At 41.5% G+C, this 16,904-nt stretch overlaps 1 non-coding gene and 1 pseudogene across 1 annotated transcript; both read left to right on the forward strand.

The window, feature by feature from the left end:
- The first annotated feature begins 3,824 nt into the window (after positions 1 to 3,824).
- On the forward strand, positions 3,825 to 16,649 carry LOC150068212 (olfactory receptor 7E24-like; annotated as a pseudogene).
- Positions 5,163 to 5,269, forward strand: LOC150068213 (U6 spliceosomal RNA). The gene has a single exon (XR_016538673.1). It is a non-coding gene; the product is annotated as a U6 spliceosomal RNA (small nuclear RNA).
- Positions 16,650 to 16,904: the final 255 nt, after the last annotated feature.

Raw genomic sequence — 16,904 nt, forward strand, 5'->3', positions numbered from 1 at the left:
ACTTCCTCTACTTTCAGCGCTGCCCCGAGATTGGCCTGTGTTGACCTTAGACATTAAAGATTGCTTCTTCTCAATACCCCTTTGCCCTGAGGATAGAGAACGTTTTGCCTTTACGTTGCCCTCTGTTAATCATGAACAGCCAGATGTCCGGTATCAGTGGAAGGTCTTGCCTCAAGGCATGGCTAATAGCCCGACTATTTGTCAACTGTTTGTGGATTCGGCCCTGTTGTCAGTTAGACAGGAGTTTCCCCTGGTAAAAATCATTCATTATATGGATGATATCCTGCTAGCTGCTTCCTCTCTTGAGGTACTTCATAGAGCCTATCAACAGGTGGTTTCCCTACTTGAACAGAGAGGGCTTATTATTGCCCCTGATAAAGTACAACAATCCAAGGTGGTAAAATTCTTAGGCGCCATTGTTATTCCTGCCTTTATTCGACCTCAAAAAATTTCTATTCGAACTGCCCACCTAAAGACACTCAATGATTTTCAACAACTGTTGGGAGACATCAACTGGATCCGGGGATATTTAAACATTCCTCGAGCAGAATTACTGCCTTTATTTTCCATTTTGGAAGGTAACCCGGATGTCACATCTACACGAAAGCTTACCCCACAGGCTTTTGCAGCCCTAAAAAAGATTGAAGAGGCAATAATTAAGGCTCAAGTGTGTCGTTATAATCCAGGTCAATTACTTATGTTGTGTATTTTAAAGACAAAGAATTATCCTACAGGGGTCTTATGGCAGGACGGCCCTCTGTGGTGGCTTCATGGTAATTCTCTTGGAGCAAGAACTGTTCAATATTTTCCTGAGCTTGTTGCAACTCAAGCCCTATTGGGCCTAAAGTATTGTTTGATGCATTTTGCTAAAATACCTGATAAATTAATTATTCCCTATACCAGGAATCAGGTGGAAACTTTGGCTGCCACTGTGGATATATGGGCGATTTTATTATGTGCCTTTCCCAATATTATTGATAACCATTATCCCAAGCATCCCCTGCTTGCCTTTGTAGAGAGAAATTTGGTTTATTTTCCTATTATTACCTCTAAGAAACCTTTGGCTACAGCCTTGACTATTTATACTGATGGGTCAAAAACTGGCCAGGGTGCCTTTGTGGTGGAAGGTCAAAATCCAGTCGTGTTATATTTTCGACCGGACGTTCCCCAGGTCACGGAGTGCCTGGTGGTTCTAGAGGTGTTTAAAAGATTTGAAGAGCCCTTTAATCTTTTTTCTGATTCACAATATGTTGTTAATGCTGTTAATTCTCTTGAAGTCGCTGCCTCAATTAGGCAGGCCAGCATGGTTTCTAACATATTATTACAGATTCAATCCCTTATTCTGGCAAGAAAGAATCCCTTTTATATAGGACACATGAGAGCTCATACCTTGTTGCCAGGTCCCATGGCTAAGGCTAATGCCCAGGTAGATCAGGCAACTAGGGCCATGGTTTTGACAGCTATTGATTCTGTAGAATCAGCAAAAACTTTTCATCAGTTATATCATGTACCTGCTAATACTCTTAGAATAAAATTTAATATAACCAGACATGAAGCACGAAATATTGTTAAAGCCTGTCAGTCTTGTGTGATTTTTCTCCCCTCTCCTAATGTGGGGATAAACCCTAGAGGCTTAAAACCAAATGCCCTATGGCAAATGGATGTTACTCATTTAGCGGAATTTGGAAAATTAAAATATTTACATGTCTCAGTGGATACCTATTCTGGCATAGTACATGCCACACCCTTGGCAGGAGAAAAGGTTTCCCATGTAAAAGTACATTGTTTAGAAGCCTGGGCGGCCTGGGGAAAACCCCTTCACTTAAAAACTGATAATGGCCCTGCCTATACTTCTCATGGTTTCCGCGCCTTTTGTGCACAAATGCAGGTAGCCCATACAACAGGGTTACCATACAATCCGCAAGGACAAGGAATTGTGGAAAGAACCAACAAAAAATTAAAAGAAATACTTCAAAAACAAAAGGGGGGAATTGCGGAAGGAGCATCTCCCAGGGAAAGACTTTCCCTTGCACTTTTTACTTTAAATTTTTTAATTTTAAATAGTGATGATAAGTCAGCAGCAGATAGACATGCTGCCCAAAACCCTAAAATTATAACTGAGATGGTTAAATGGAAGGATGTTATTACAAATAATTGGTGCGGACCGGATCCCGTAGTAAGGAGATCCAGGGGAGCTGTTTGTGTTTTTCCACAGGAGCAGGAAACACCGCTTTGGGTCCCATTGCGATTGACGCGAAAGGTGGAAGGAGAACCCGAGAAAGGCCCTGACGATGAAGATTATTCTCATGTTGGTGGCAATACTAGCAGATCCAGTGATGGCCCAGGAGAGGATTTTGTGGGCGCTGATGAAGACCTTTCCATTACCAATGCCCGTGACTAATGCTTCTAGGACAATGGACTGATTAGTTTGAAAATCTAACCACTCAATTAAGATCAGAAATTATGTTAGTTGATAGGACCAGGATCACAATAACAGCAGAACAAGTTTTGGACTGGGTAAAAAATTCCCTGTCGTTTGTAAAGGAGTGGGCTGGGCTGGGAGTGTTTGTTGCAGCCTGTTGTGGGCTCTGTATTTTTGCCTCTGGTTGCTCTGTCGCATGAGATCTCGCAATAGAAGGGATAGAGTACTAATTGCTCATGCACTCACTGCCTTGTAGCAAGGACACTCTCCCCAAAATTTGGCTTGCAGCTTTAAAAACCAACTAAAAGGTGTCCTGTACTGCCTTTGCACCCTCGAGACCTTAGTCTATTGCACGAGGAATAGGAGTACAGGCAGCCAAGAGTTGTGAAATGTTGGACAAAGTACCACTCCTGACCCTAACAGGTTAGGGAGAGCATGTGCGTCAGCATATGGGTCTGCGCCCCTAGCCCATCTCCACAAAGGGGATAGAGGGCCTGGAGGGGAGGGATCCAGGGTTGGCCGCCTGGGTCACTCCTCTAGAATGGGACCTCAAGTTTTACTTTGGAGGACAGCACCTCTACTCTCTTCACAACAGGTATGTTGACTTGCTGCAACAAAACAAGAAAGGGGGAGATGTGGGGAGCCGGATGGCACCTGTTTCCTGCCTCGCTCCTTGTAACTTATTTGGTATGTGAGTGCGAGGCCTTTACTCGTTACTAAGTATCAAGTTGCTCTTCAGTCTGCGCATGACGAAATAGGGCGTGACCAATCCCGAGTCTCAAAACGGCCTTAGCAACAGAGTAGCCAATGGTAGAGAGCCCCTTGTTCCTTGAATGTATATAAGCAGCTGCATTTCCCTGCCCAGCCCCTTTTCGCTTCCTGCTCTCCCTTCAACCAAAAGGCTCTCCATTAAAGTATGATTTGAGAAGAATCCTCGAGTGGTGGTCGTTCTTCCTCGCTGGTCGAGGAGCTCACCACAGGAAGATCTCCAACTAATGCAGAGATGTGTAATCTAACACACATCTCAGAATTTTACCTCCTGGGTCTCTCAGATGACCCTGAGCTACAACTCATGGTCTTTGGGCTCTTCCTGTCCATGTACCTGATCACTGTGCTTGGAAATCTGCTCATCATCCTTGCTGTCACCTCTGACCCCCTCCTCCACACCCCCATGTACTTCTGCCTCTCCAACCTGTCCTTAGCTGACATTGGCTTCACCTCCACCACAGTCCCCAAGATTTTGGTGGACATCCACACTCACAGCAGAGCCATCTCCTATGTGGGCTGCCTCACACAGATGTCTATTTTTCTCATTTTTTGTTGTATGGATGTTTTGCTTCTTAGTGTGATGGCCTATGACCGCTTTGTGGCCATCTGTCACCCCCTGAATTACCCACTCATCATGAACCGTCTTCTCTGTGTCTCCTTGCATCCGCTGTCATTTGTCGCCAGCACCTTGGAAGGACAACTGCATGTGTGGATGGTGTTACAGATGACCGATTTCAAGCAATTGGAAATCCCAAGTTTCTTCTGTGACCCTTCTCAAGTGCTGGATCTTTCCTGTGAGCATACATTCACAAGTAATTTATTTAAATACATTATCGGTACCATATACCATTTCCTTCCTGTCTTAGGGATCCTTTTCTCTTACTTCAAGATTATTTCTTCTGTACTGACAGTGTCGTCTTCAAGCGGGAAGTACAAAGCCTTCTCCACACGTGGTTCTCACCTGTCCGTGGTCGGCTTATTCTTTGGGACAGCATTTGGTGTCTACTTCGAGTCAGCTGTGTCACATTCTCCCAAGGGCAGCGCTGTGTTCTCAGCAATGTACACAGTGGTCACTCCTCTCCTGAACCTTTTCATCTACAGCCAGAGGAACAGGGACCTAAAAAGTGCCCTGAGGAGGTTGTATAAACCAGGAGCTGACACCAGCAGGTAGGAAGTTCATTTGTTATGTGGTTTTGACAGAAGCAAGAATCTTCAGCATATAGTCCTATAAATTCTAACTGTCTGAATATTGTATGCATCTAGTTTAATTAGTTCAATCTATTAGCAGTGGAAAACCATTCTTGCTATGTCAGGATGGATTCCTTAAGGGGGAATATATCTTTGTAATGTTTAAATTGTTAGTTTGTAAAGAATGATGAAGGTTTACAGATGTTAGTCCCAACAAAGAATATTGCAAGAATTGAGTGGCAAATTTTGTAATATGTACATTTTACCTCAATACTATTGGACAGACTTTGAAGGCAGAACATGTTATTTTGTAGCCAGCTATCCCGTCCTGCCCTTTAACTTGAGTTAATTTAAAAATTATAAACTAGTGACTTAATTTTTTCTCCTGATGACTTCTGTTATTTTGAAGGTGTTATATAAATGGGCTACCATTACATAAGTCAGGCGAAGCATGCATTTCATTCTGGATAATGTAATTCCTACCTTCCCACTGTCCCAATTCTTCCCTCCCATCATCACCTATGAGTTTTAAATTCAATTACAACACACACATAGAGCAAAAAGTCAAGCTATGGCTCAAGAAGTAGAAAAATAGCCCTGAGGAAAAAAATCAGGGAAAGTGTCCACATTCTGAGTTCAAACCCCAGGAATGGTACAATCCAAGATGCAAAGAAGCAAGGAAACAACAAAAATCATCCACCTTACTTTTATGAGCTAGCAGTTAGAGGCCCATCCCTGAGATATAAGCACCCGGGCAAACCTGTGCATTAAAAAGTCCTAGACCATACTCGCTTCAGCAGCACATATACTAAAATTGGAACTATACAGAGAAGATTAGCATGGCCCCTGCGCAAGGATGATTCCCAAATTCGTGAAGCTCTCCATGTTTTTACATTTGCTGGTGAGGTTGTGGAGAAAAAGGAACCCTACTACACTGCTGGTGGGAATGCAGACTATTTCAGCCACTCTGGAAAGCAGTATGGAGGTTTCTTAAAGAACTGAAAATAGACCTTCCCTACGATCCTGCCATACCACTTCTGGGCATCTATCCTAAACATCATGACCCAAGATATTACAAGGACACCTGCTCAGCTATGTTCATCTCTGCACTACTCGCAATTGCCAAGTGATGGAAACAATGCCGATGCCCTACTGCAGATAAATGGATATGGAAAATGTGGTATATATACACAATGGAATTCTACAAAGCCAACAGACAAGATAAAACAATGGCATTCGCAGGGATATGGATGAACCTAGAGCGAATCATGTTGAGTGAGACAAGTCAAGACCTAAGGAACAAAAGGCGCATGGTATCCCTAATATGTGGCTATTAAATACAAAGAGTACAAGAGCAAGGACACAATATTTGCATACCCAATGCTATGGACATGGTAATGGAAATATAAATGTAACTATATAGACATAAAAACCTATGACTCTATAGACATAATGTCTTATTTCTTGAATTAATATGTTTCTACGACATACAAAACCTTAGCCTAATTTTGATTAAGTTCTACATACTAAGTCACAGTGATTGTAAAGAGAGATTCCCTCCTTGAACACTTGTTTGTTAAACTTGTTGTTTAAAATATACTGTAAAAAACAACATTAATAAATTCTTTAAAAAAACCCTAAAAAGTCCTACATCCCATCGGTAAATTACTAAAAACAAAGAAAGCACGTTATATATCATTTGCCAAGAAATCAGAAAGCCCTGAGTTCAACTACCAGTGCTACCAAAACAAAAATGATCTGTTTGTGTCCACTTTTTAAAAATTTATCTTTTTATTTTTTGTTGTAATGTATAGTGGTGCTACAGGTATATTTGACACATAGTTGGGATTTTCATTATTTATTGAAATTGGAATCAACAAAAAGGTCCTTTACATTCTTAGTTAAACGAATTCCTAGGTACTTTATTTTCTTTGAGGCTATTGTGAAAGGAGTTTCTTTCCTGATTATTGCCTCGTTCCTCTCACTGTTGGCATAAAGGAAGGCAGTTGATTTTTGAGGGTTGATTTTATAGCCTACTACCCTTCCAAAGCTTTGAATCAGCTCGAGGAGCTTGGGAGTAGAGTCTATAGGATTCTTTAAATACAGAATCATGTCATCTGCAAAGAGGGCTACTTTTAATTCCTCTTTCCCTACTTGGATCCCCTTTATGCTTGCTTCTTGCCTTATTGCACTGGCTAGGAATTCTAGTACTATGTTAAAGAGGAGTGGAGAGAGTGGGCATCCTTGTCTCGTTCCTGATTTTAGAGGGAATGGCTTTAGATTTTCACCATTAAGTGTAATACTAGCAGTAGGTTTCTCATACACAGCCTTTATTACATTGAGGAATGTTCCATGGATTCCTAGTTTCTCCAGAGCTTTTAACATAAAGGGGTGTTGGATCTTGTCAAATGCCTTTTCCGCGTCTATTGAGACAATCATGTGATTTTTGTCCTTGCTCCTGTTGATGTGTTGAATTATATTAATTGATTTGCGTATGTTGAACCAGCTTTGCCTCCCCGTGATGTATCCAGTTTGATCATAGTGTATAATTTTTTTGATGAGTTGTTTTAGACAGCTGGCCAGTATTTTGTTGAGAAGTTTTGCATCGATGTTCATCAAAGATATAGGTCTATAGTTCTCTTTCTTTGATGAATCTCTGTCTGGTTTGGGGATGAGGGTTATACTGGCTTCATAGAATGAATTTGGTAAGGAACCTTCATTTTCAATTTCGTTGAAGAGCTTGAGGAGTATTGGTGTGAGCTCTGCTTTGAAGACCTTATAGAATTCAGCTGTGAATCCATCTGGCCCTGGGCTTTTCTTAGGTGGAAGTTCTCTAATTGCCATTTCTATTTCAGGGCTTGAAATAGGCCTGTTGAGTTGGCTTAGTTCTTCTTGGTTCAGTGTGGGTATGTTAATATTGGCTAGGAATTTCTGTCGTGATATTACCATTTTCATCTGTGATTTTGTTTATTTCGATATGCTCTCTTCTTTTTTTTTGGTACGATTTCCTAAGGGCTTGGCAATTTTGTTAATTCTTTCAAAGAACCAACTCCTTGTTTTGATGATTCTTTCTATAGTTTTTTGGATTCCAAATCATTTAATTCTGCTTTGATTTTAATTATTTGCTTTCTTCTACTGGGATTAGGGTTGGTTTGTTGCTCTTTTTCCAGGAGTTTAAGGTGAGACATTAACTTGTTGGTTTGCAATTTTTCCAACTTGTTGTTGTAGGCACTCAGCGCTATAAATTTTCCTCTGAGTACTGCCTTTGCTGTGTCCCAAAGGAGTTGGTATTTTGTGTGGTCCTTACTGCTTAATTTCATAAACCTTTTTGACGAAAACTTTAAAACCCTAAAAAAGGAAATTAAAGCAGAACTAAGGAAATGGAAAAACCTCACATGCTCCTGGATTGGAAGAATCAACATTGTGAAAATGACAATCTTGCCAAGAGCTATCTACAAATTCAATGCAATACCCATCAACATCCCAATGTCATTCTTTAAAGAAATAAAAGAGGCAATCCAAAATTTCTTATGGAATAATGAAAGACCCCGTATAGCAAAAACACTTCTTAGCAGAAAGAACAGCACTGGAGGAATTTCAATTCCAAACTTTAGACTCTATTACAGAGCTATAATTCTCAAAACAGCTTGGTACTGGCACAGGAACAGGCCTGAAGACCAATGGAATAGAACTGAGGACCCAGATATTAAACCACAGACCTATGGCCACCTAATCTTTGACAAGGGAGCCAAAAAAATAGAATGGAAGAAAGACAGCCTCTTCAACAAGTTGAAGAACTGGTTAAGCACCTGCAGAAAACTAAAGCTGGATCCTTCTTTGTCACATTGCACTAGAATTAACTCCAAATGGATCAAAGACCTGGATGTAAAAGCTGACACACTGAAAACTCTACAGGAAGGAATAGGAGATACACTAGGCCTCCTTGGCACAGGTCGAAACCTTCTTAATAAGGACCAAGAATCACAACAAATCAGAGAAAGACTGGATAAGTGGGACTGCATTATACTGCAGAGCTTTTGTATGGCAAAGGACATAGCTAGTAAACTAATCAGGAAGCCTACAGAGTGGGAGAAGATCTTCACAAACCAAACAACGGACAAAGGCCTCATATCTAAAATATATCAACAACTCAAAAAATTGAATCACTCCAAAACTAACCCCCAAAGTAACAACCATCCCATTAAAAAATGGGCCAAAGACTTAAAGAGAGTCTTCTCTGAAGAAGAAACAAAAATGACCTACAGACACATGAAGAAATGCTCAACATCTCTGGTCATAAAAGAAATGCAAATCAAAACAACTCTAAGATTCCACCTCACTCCAGCTAGAATGGCCAGGATCAGGAAAACGAATGACAACAGATGCTGGAGGGGATGTGGCCAGGATGGATCACTACTACACTGTTGGTGGGAGTACAAACTCGTCCAACCACTATGGAAAGCAGTGTGGTAGTGCCTCAAAAGGCTAAACATAGAACTCCACTATGACCCAGCAATTCCACTACTTGGCATTTACCCAACCACCCAGAAACAAGGACATACTAAACCCACTAGCACAACAATGTTCATTGCAGCACTATTCACCGTAGCAAAGATATGGAACCAACCTAGATGTCCCTCAGTTGATGAGTGGATCAACAAGTTGTGGTATTTGTACACAATGGAATTCTATGCTGCTGTCAGAAAGAATAACATCGCCCCATTTGTTAGGAAATGGAAAGACTTAGAAAAAATCATATTAAGTGAAGTAAGCCAGACTCAAAGGAACTTAGGCTCAATGGTTTCCCTCATTCGTCATAATCAGTAGAAACCTTGGGCTCTACTAGCAGAGATTTGCAATACAGCAAACTCTTGATACATAAGGCCATATAATGTGAAGCTAATTGAAAGGACCTCCAGGATAGTGAAACAAAAGCCATATAATGAATGATTGTTGTCCTTAATGTACTATGTTGTCTCTCATCTCCTTTACTGTCCCTTGTTATCACATATTGGTATAGTATCTCACTTTGTTATCTGATATATTGAATTTATTTGTATTTGGATATTTGAAATTTGATAGGGAAGCGGGGAAAACCAAGACGGTGGGGGGGGGTGTGGGGGAGGGAAATGGGTACCAAGACATGTGAAAGGGTATCAATGTATGTGAATTAATGCACCTTCTATCTGGCAAATATAATGCAACCCTTTTACTAATTACAATAAATAAAAGAAATTGGAATAAACAAAATAAAATGGGCTCAGAAGGGTTAAAAACATCAGGAAACACTAAAGGGAAATAAAGCTGTGTGATGCTGGCTTATGCCTGTCATCCTACCTACTCAGGAGGCTGAGATCTGAGGTCATGGTTCAAAACCAGCACCAGGGACAGCACCCAGACACTGAGTTCAAAAGAATATCATGACTGCATTTGTTCATGTACATATGTGGAAAGGGATCCAGACAAAGTGAGGGGATGGGTAGGGCATGAGAGAGTCTAGAAGAACTGTGGAATGAATGACTTTGATCATAGAGTTCATAAATAAACATGACAAGTTGAATCGTCTGGTACAGCTTTTAACCATAGTAAAATTTTGAAAAAAGGGAAAAGAAAGAAGTCACCGAGATTATGAGATCTCAAGCAGTGAGACTTCAAAACTAAAGCTGTTAAGATTTCTGAAATTTATCACTGCAATCCTTTTTTCTGGGTCTTGAACTCTGGACCTTACCCTGTTCCTGATTTTTTTCTCTTTTTGTCTAGGCTGCCCCTCCTTTCATTGAGACATAATACTTTCAACTTTTTTGGTGTTTAATCGAAGGTCAGAGTCGTGTTGTCTTTCTCCAACACATAAGGATGTCCATTTCTAGAACCCTATGTAGATTTGTTGTGTATCAGAAAACAACTTCTTTCCTTCCTCATGCGAGAAGCATAAAGTTTTAGCCTCTACCTCATTTCCCTGCCATCTGCTTAGGATCTGCCACAACATCTCTTACAGCCGAGGGAATTCCTGCACTAGTCACCACAGCAGAGGTATGGTAAAGGTGAAGATGGTATTAAATGTACAAATGTTAATCTGATATTAGAGTTCTTAGGTAGCATGCATAGAGCCCTGGTTTCAACTGCTCAGTGCCACATGCACGGAAAAAGTAGAAAGTGTGGCTGGGAGCATAGTCTAGTGCTAGAGTGTTCACCTCCCATGCAGAAAGCCCTGGATTCAATTCCTTAGCACCATACACACAGAAAAAGCTGGAAGTGGCACTGTGCCTCAAATGTCAGAGTACTAAAAAGTGTCTAAGGAAAGTGCCCAGGCCCCAAGTTCAAGCCCCAGAAAAAAAATGCAAATCAAAAAACTTTGAGATTCCACCAAACCTCAGTTAGATGACCATTATGAAGAAAACTGATAATCACAGATGCTGGTGGGGATGTGGCCCGAAGGGGATATTCCTATGTTGTTGGTAAAATTTCTGGAAAGCTATGGAGATTCCTCAAAAGACTGAACAGAGAGTCCCTATGACCCAGCATTCCCACTCTGGGTCATTTGATAAAAATCCAGTACAAACATTTCCCCACTGCAACTGCCAGTACCACCATTTTCATGGAAGCATTGTTTACTTATCCAAGATATGCAATCAACCGAGATACCCCTCGGTGGATGAATGGATCAAGAAAATGTGGTCTATAAACACAATGAAATTGTATACACCCATCAGAAAAAAATACATTATACTGTTTGTAAGGGAATAGACAGACCTGGAAAATTAATACCCAACTTCTCAACTCATTGTCTTTATTGTATTTGTAATTTCAGGGTTTATACTGCTTCAGGATTTATATATCCTTAAATCATGGAATGTTTTCTGTAGGCATTTGGGGGTGGGAAGAAAAGAAAATGTTTGATTAAATGTTTATATGAATAATAAAAAAAGAAAGTAAAATTAGAAAAGATGTAAACTTTGAAGTTGGAATATAATACTTCTGAAGATATATGGTATGGATATAGAACAATGAAAAGTCATTAAAAGTCACCCCAGTTTGGAGATCAATTATAGCGAGTGTGAAAAGTCCATGCCATCTCTCCATCAGATAAGCATAAGTGATAGAAGTTTTAGTGTACTGATCATCTGCATAGACAGAGAGTCTTGAACCAGCATGGATTTCCTTTAGGTCCTCTCAGCTCTTTGTTTGAAATGTCCACAGAGACTTGGTCATTGATGTGTTCAACTTGGCTAATTGGGAGCTGTGGGCCTCAGTCCTCCCAAGGCCACCTAGAATTGGAGCCTGTGCTCCCTGCCTTTCACTCTCCTGCCTGAGGGACCTGCCTCCTCCTTGTCAGCGTCCCGCAGCTCTGCTTCCATGGTGTCTTCACATCACTCTGAGGACAGAGGCTGAACTGGTGCTACACAGCAGGTCTGGGGTCCTCAGACCTGTCCACCTGGATCATGGCTGAAGAGGGAGGCAGCTTAAGCGAGTGAGTGTTGAGGGTGGATGGAGAAGGGATTTGGAGGTGTGTTTTGTGGATCATGAGGACAGCTTTACTGAGAGGATGTTGATATAATGATGATGATGATGGTGATAGTGATGATGATGATGATAATGATGATGACGACGAGATGGAGGAGGTGGTGGAGGCTGCTGCCGCTGTTTGTGACAGGAACACCACACAACAATGAGCCATGGTTGACAGAATGCCATGTGATTATCTATGAGATCAATTTGGATTTTTCTTTTTGAACTCAGAGTCTGAGGGCTGTTCCTGAGCCTTCAGCTCAAGGCTACTGCAATACTCCTTGAACTACAGTGCCACTTCTGGTTTTCTGATGTCTAATTGGAGATAAGCATCTCACAGACTTCATACCAAGGGTGGCTTTGATCCATGATCTTCAGATCTCAGCCTCCTAAGTAGCTAGGATTACAGAAGTAGGTCACCAGAGCCTGGCTTCAGGGCTCAGTTTTATAAGTCATTCATTCTCATTTCATATGCATCACTTTTCCTCCATACTTTTGTGAGTGTGTGTATGTGTGTGTGTGTGTGTGTGTGTGTGTGTGTGTGAGAGAGAGAGAGAGAGAGAGAGAGAGACTGAGGAGAGAGACAGAGAGAGACAGAGAGAAGACAGAGAGAGAGACAGAGAGAGACAGAGTGAGAGACAGAGAGAGAGAGAGGAGAGGAGAGGGAGAGGGAATGGGAGAATATCGTAGTGTCAGGTCTTGAATTCAGGCCTGTAACCAATCCCTGAGATGTTTAGCTCAAGGTTGGCACTTTACCACTCGAGCCACAGCTCCACTTCCTGCTCTTTTGGTGGTTCCCTGGAGTTAAGAGTTTCAAGGACATTCTTGCTCAGGCTGACTGAGAGCTGCTATCCTCAGATCTCAGGATTACAAGCATGAGTCACTGGAAACTAAAATGTGTATTTTTGTAAAACTAGGAGCTGAATGAGGTGGCTCCTGCCTGTAATCCTAGCTACTAAAGAGGCTGAGGTCTGAGAATCCTGGGCATAAAAGGACCTGAGACTCTTATCTCCAATTAACCTCAAGTAAATGGGAAGTGGGGCTTGGCTCAAGGGTAGGGTGGTAGCCTTGAGCTGAAGTGCTCAGGGAGAGTGCCCAGGACGAGTTCAAGCCCCAAGACACCCCCAAATTAAATAAATAAATACAAACAATTAAAGTAGGTTGAGCTTTCTGATATTCATTTCATTTTTTTAACTCATACACAAACAAGCGTATTACAAAAGTGGAAGATTAGAGTTACTATGTCCTCCAGACTAGTTGAAATAAATAGCAAAGACTTAAAAATATTTTTTGCCAGTCCAGGGCTTGATAGCAGAGCCTGAGCACTGTCCTTGGGCTTTCTCAAGGATACAGCTCTACCACTTGAGCCATAGCACCACCAAGAAATCAGACCCCAGCCTTCATGAATGCTAGGCAAACACACTACCACTAGGACAAACTGCTGGCCCAAAAGATAACAAGGACTTTTAAGAAGAGTTAAAAGAATAAAGAGGAGGGCCGGGAGTTTGGCCTAGTGGTAGAGTGCTTGCCTAGCATGCACGAAGACCCAGGTTCGATTCCTCGGTACCACATACATAGAAAAAAAGCCAGAAATGGTGCTGTGGCTCAAGTGGTAGAGCTCTAACCTTGAGAAAGTCCAAGGACAGTGCTCAGGCCCTGAGCTCAAGCCCATGACTGGCAAAAAAAAAGAATAAAGAGGAAAATGACATGTAAATAATTTGTATGAACTTCTACAGACCTGTTAGCCACATCAGAGACCAGAAAAAGGGCATGGGGGAACTCCCCCCTCTTTAAAAAGAGTTCATTAACATTGATTTTTACATCATATTTCAAATGGCATGTCTAACAAACAAGTATTCAAGAAGGGATATTCATTTCATTAAACTGCAGCTTAGGCGATCAAAGAGTTAACACCCTCAGAATCCTCTTCTACTCATTACACATTACTTTGTGTATAGATGCACATGAACCTGTATATGGGTTTTTATATGGATATAAATGACATCTAACAGCTATGTCAGAGAGAACACAAGTGTCCTTTGTCTCTGAGCCTGACTTACTGAACTCACTCGCACATTTCTAGGTCTACTCATTTCTCTGCAAATTCCATAGTACCAGAATAGGAAAGTCAATGGGGACCATAAGCAGATTGGTCTTCCTGGGTTGCAGTGGGACAGTAAGTGATTGTTGGTGGGTCTAATTTCTTCTCAGTATAGTCAAATTCAAGTAGGCTAATAGCTGTCTTACTGTGAATCTATTGCAAATGATGGAACTGTATCCTTTCTATGATTCTTATATGAATGATCTCCCAAAAAAGCGGTTCTAAAAAGAAGATAAGAGTAGGCTGTATTGTTGTACTGACACAGCTATTTTTATGATCTTGGATTTCTAATATGATGTTCTCCCAGTGGGTCAGAAGTGTAGGCACAGGGCTGGGAAAAAAGGCCTACCTGAGTTAGAAGAGGCTACAAGTGTGGGATTGCCACAGCAGAGAAATATTTCTAAGTACACTGCCCCTCAAGTATGTCACACATTTAAACATATACATATTTGAATATCAGGTATATAGAGTTGAACATTCCTAGACAAACATTATGCTTTTCTAATGAGATTTCTTCCTTTAGCAGTTGTCCAAGTCATCTCAGAGCAGAAAATCTAACCACAGTCTCTGAGTTCCATCTCCTGGAACTCTCAGATGACCCTGAAATACAGCCAGTCCTCTTTGGGCTCTTCTTTTCATGTATCTAACCACCATACTGGGAAATCTGCTCATCATCCTGGCCGTCAGCTCTGACCCTCACCTCCACACCCCTATGTACTTCTTCCTCTGCAATCTCTCCTTGGCTGACATCTGCTTCACATCTACCACGGTCCCCAAGATGCTGGTGAACATCCAGAATCACAGTAAAGCCATCTCCTATGGGGGCTGCCTCACCCAGATGTCTCTCTTCCTCTTTTTTGGCTGCATGGATGACATGCTTCTGACTGTCATGGCCTATGACCGCTTTGTGGCCATCTGTCACCCCCTACACTACTCGGTCCACTTGAACCCTCGCTGCTGTCGGATCTTAGTATTGGTGTCTGCTTTCTTTAGTGTTTTGAATTCCCAGTCACACAATATATTGATCTTACAATTTACTTGCTTTAAAAGTGTGGAAATCCCAAATTACTTCTGTGATGCTTCTCAAATATTTAAACTGTCCTGTTCTGGTTCCCTTACAAATAACTTGTTCATATATTTAATTACTGTAGTCTTGGGGTTATTTCCTCTTTCAGGAATCCTTTACTCTTACTACAAAATTATCTCTTCCATCCTCAGGATCCCCACAGAAAGTGGGAGGCACAAAGCCTTCTCCACGTGTGGGGCTCACTTGTTGGTGGTTTGCTGTTTCTATGGCACCTTGCTTGGTTCGTACTGTGGTTCCACTGTGTTCCACGGCTCCAAGAAGCTTGTGGTGGCCTCGGTGATGTACACAGTGGTCTCCCCCATGCTGAACCCGTTCATCTACAGCCTGAGGAACAGGGACATTAGCAGGATTCTGAGGAGGCTGGGCAGCAGGATCCTCGGAACTCAGGACTTGGGTAGGACACTTAACTAAATGGAAGAATTAGGCAGCTCTCTGCTTCTTCTTCCATGTGGAAAATGTGAAGAGTAATTGGCTAATTAATTCCTCATCTTGTTCCCTCTTTGCATAGTAGTTAAGAGCCTTAGGATTCTGGAGACTGAGTATTTATAGAGAGATTCAAAGATTCAGTTGAGGAGAATAAATGGTTTTTCTGCAGAGGAGTAGTGCCTGTGAGGCTCTCAATGCAATTGGTGTAAATAGAATGTGCACAGAACAAAATTACAATGGTATTTTAGACTCTAAGAATTTCCTGGAAGAAATGGAAAGACTTAGAAAAAAATCATACTAAGTGAAGTAAGCCAGACAGAAAAGAACATAGGCTCAATGGTTTCCCTCACATGTCATAATCAGCAGAAACCTTGGGCTCTCCCAGCAGAGATCTACAATAGAACAAAACCTAGATACGTAAGGCCATATAGAATGACACTAAATGAAATTCCTCCAGGGTATAGAGACAAAAGCCATATAATGAGTGATTGTTGTCCTTCATGTGCTATGTTATCTCTCATCTTTTTGCTGTCCTTCATTATCTCATATCCTTACAGGATTTCACCTGGTTATCTGATATATTGTATGTATGCATATTTGGTTATTTGAGGTCGGATAGGGAAGGGAGGAAAACAAGATGAGGGGTGGGGTGGTGGGAGGGAAATGAGGACCAAGACATGAGAAAGGGTATCAATGTTTGTAAAGTAATGCACCTTCTTTCTGGTGCATGTGATGCAACCCTTCTATTAATTACAATAAAATATATGAAAAAAATAATTTTCCTGGAATAGGCAATGATAGAGAAGGGAAGAGTTGAATGAAATTCATTTGACCTTTGACTTTCTCCTGGAATATATGATGAGTCTAAACAAATACTTCTGTGAAACTTGTCTAATTTGTTCTTTTTCAAGCGGAAGCATATATTCTGAGAGACTGGGTACTTTTGTGGTTTGTGTTGTATCTTCAAGGCTCCTTACAGTAGATAATAGGCCTGGTCTGCACCCACCTTCATTTTGAACGACTGCAGTTTTGATGGGCTCACAGCTGAGTATCTCGTGCCTGTGGTGTTTGACCCTGGAACCTGGACACTGGCTGCCTTCACAGGAACCCTAGAGTTGAGCGTGGAGCTTTCATCCACCCTCAGTCGTTGAGGAAGTTTTGAGTCAATATTGCCTTGTCATGATCTGGATGAGTAGATGAAGTCATGTGCACTCAAGGTCATTTTTCATCAAGAAGAAAACCATTGGCAAGAGAATATGAATAATTTTAACTGTGAAGGTCAGGAATATTTTTTGGCTGTTATGAAGATTGAACTCTGCTGGTGTGTATGGGCCTTGTCTAGGCCTGTGGGTGAGCTGGACATGGCTGTACATCTGAGCTGAGGTGGTGGTGAGACGTTACCCCAT

The sequence above is a fragment of the Megascapheus bottae genome, chromosome 1 (assembly GCF_031878675.1).
Source record: "Megascapheus bottae isolate mThoBot1 chromosome 1, mThoBot2.hap1, whole genome shotgun sequence".
Taxonomy (NCBI): Eukaryota; Metazoa; Chordata; class Mammalia; order Rodentia; family Geomyidae; genus Megascapheus; species Megascapheus bottae.